We start from the raw sequence: 2,768 nt of genomic DNA, 5'->3' as shown, positions 1-2,768 counted from the left end.
GGTTTCTCTGTGGCTTTGGAGCCTGTCCTGGAACTAGCTCTGTAGACCAGGCTGGTCTCGAACTCACAGAGATCCGCCTGTCTCTGCCTCCCGAGTGCTGGGATTAAAGGCGTGCGCCACCATCGCCCGGCAAGAGCAAATATTTTTAAAAACAAACCAAAACTAGCCTGCATATTGTTATGCCCAGATCACAGTGTCCCCCCAAAACTAACTAGGAGTCCTATAAGTGAAAGCCAAGAAGCTTTGCTCTTATTCAAGTTCGAAGGCAGACTCTGCGTAACCATCCTATTGGCGTGCTCTGAGAGCCCTGGGCTCAGTCGGGAGGGTGGGGTGGGGGGTGTTAATAAAAGCAAAGGTTGGGGGGAGGGATTGCTAAGGTTCAGGACCCCTGATTGGCTGACATTTGTCTTGGGCCGTCCTGTTGAAAGCCATGGGTGTGTGCTGCAGGTGATCCTAGCTACAAAAGTTGAAATGTTAGGAATTTCCTTGGATGGTCTTTTCCTGGGAGGTGCCTGGGTGGTCTCAGTTTGTGACGTTTCTTGGAACCAGTATTGCCTCCTGGTAAACTACTGAGAGGGATCCTGGTAGTGGTGGTGCACGCCTTTAATCTCAGCACTCAGAAGGGAGAGGCAGGCGTATCTCTGTGAGTTCGAGGCCAGCCTGGTCTACAATACAAGAGCTAGTTCCAGGACAGGCTCCAAAGCTACAGAGAGACCCTGTCTCGAGCCCTCTCCCCCCCCAAAAAAAAACCTACCGAGAGGGGCCTCTACTGAGCTCATCATGGCTGGGTCCTACACATACCCAAAGTTGAGTTGTAGTCAACTTTTTTTTAAAGACTTCAGCTTTAATTCCACTAATTCTAATAAAAGGAGACTCTGACACAACAGCAACAAAAAGCAATATATGTCGAACATTAGAATTTCTTTTTTAAAGTCTCCTTCCTGTTTTGTTGGTTTTTCCCCAGCTCCCCGGCCTTCTGCCAGCGTGGCAGGCACAAGACCTCGAGAAAATTCAGCTGCGCCGCCATCTGCTGGACCTTTGGAGACACTGCAGGAACCCGTAGATTGAACAAAGGTGTTGGGGTTGTCAGTGAAGACCTAGCTTTTTGCCCAGGAACTAGTGCCAAGGCAAGGATACATTCCGTCTGCTCATCCAAAAACAAACAAACAAACGAAAAAACACTAAACAGACCCTTTGCTAGAAAGGAGTCTCCGTGTTGAGAAGCACTTGGATCTGAACGAACTGGGGTTGATGGCCACACAGAAAGCCCAGGGCTGCTATGGAAAGGCAGAATCCTCTTCATTACCTGCATCCATGCTGGGCACTCGCTAAAAACTAAAACGTTGTTTTCCATCGCTGCACACAGGGGGTTTCAGGGACAGAAGTCACATTGCCCTTGCTCTCCTGAGCGGACTGCTTTTGCTGAATGGAAATGATTCGAAAGGTGAAAGGTGACAGAAACAAAAATCGATCGGGGGGCTGGAAGGTGCTCAGATGTAGCCCTGGCGGGGTTTGATAACGAGATCGCGAAACCCTGCCACCGTTTTCCAACCTCTAGAGTCACTTCTGATTCACTTGAAGATTTTTCTATTTAGCAGCTGCAGACCCTTTTCACACGAGGGACTAACCCCATTTGCAAACACATTTATATATGTGCTTTCAAAGAAACATTGTTTGTTTGAAGCGGTTATTGAAACAGTCCGTTCAGCATTGCTGCAACGCTGCTATAACCCGCACTGCACTCTGAAATCTTTTGAGGGAACTAACTGGCCAACAGCAGAATGAAGACCAGGGTCCGACTGGCCCACCCACCCCGGAAAATCGGGTTCCACGGCAGAAGCCTTAGTAATGGAAACACATTAACAAAACATAGCTCTGACCCCACGGAGCTATTAACAAAAACAAAACTAGTTTTTGTATTCTGGAATGAGCTTTCAGTGTTTTTCCTGAAAGAGATGAAATGGCTTGATCAACCATGTGGCCTACCGGAGCCTGGCTGATTACAAAATCCTTGGGGTCCATGTCAGGTGACTTCCATATTCAATGTGTTCTAAGGGCCTCCTACATTTCTTTAATAACTAAGCCCTCCAGGGAGAGACTGTCTGGTCCTACTGCTAGAAGAGGTAGCCATCTCCAGAGTGCTTGGAGAAGATACTACAGCAACCAAGGAAACAAAGAAATGAAAGTTCCCTATAGCAAGTCCTGGATGGACTGTGTCAGAAAATGGAGCACGGTTTTGTCGATTTTTTTATAGTATTTATTTAGTGTGTATACAGTGTTCTGCCTGCACATCAAGTGAGGGCGCCAAATCTCACTATAGATGAAAAACAGCCAGTGCTCTGAACCTCTGAGCCATATCTCCGCCCCTTGTCGATTTTTTAAAATTTTGGGCTGGAGAGATGGCTCAGAGGTTAAGAGCATTACCTGATCTTCCAAAGGTCCTGAGTTCAATTCCCAGCAACCATGTGGTGGTTCACAACCATCTGTAATGAGGTCTGGTGCCCTCTTCTGGCCTTCAGGCATAACACAGAAAGAATATTGTATACATAATAAATAAATAAGTAAATATTTAAAAATAAGTAAATAAATAACATTTTTTTTTATTTATTTTCCATACTGGCTGTAGTTTCCCCTCCCTCCTCTTCTGACACCTCCCCTCATTTTATTTTATTTTTTTTTATTTTTCGAGACAGGGTTTCTCTGTAGTTTTTGGTTCCTGTCCTGGAACTAGCTCTTGTAGACCAGGCTGGCCTCGAACTCACAGAGAT

At 46.2% G+C, this 2,768-nt stretch overlaps 1 long non-coding RNA gene across 2 annotated transcripts in view; it reads left to right on the top strand.

The window, feature by feature from the left end:
- LOC113456739 overlaps positions 1 to 2,366 on the top strand; it is a 41,859-nt gene extending 39,493 nt beyond the window's left edge. For both annotated transcript variants that reach the window (XR_003377485.1, XR_003377486.1), the window contains one exon: positions 965 to 2,366. This is a non-coding gene — a long non-coding RNA (uncharacterized LOC113456739). The remainder of the gene's footprint in view (positions 1 to 964) is intronic.
- Positions 2,367 to 2,768: the final 402 nt, after the last annotated feature.

This window comes from Microtus ochrogaster, chromosome 15, assembly GCF_000317375.1.
Source record: "Microtus ochrogaster isolate Prairie Vole_2 chromosome 15, MicOch1.0, whole genome shotgun sequence".
NCBI classification, from domain to species: Eukaryota; Metazoa; Chordata; class Mammalia; order Rodentia; family Cricetidae; genus Microtus; species Microtus ochrogaster.
The sequence above is the reverse complement of the archived record's forward strand: the minus strand, read 5'-3'. Positions and strand labels throughout refer to the sequence as shown.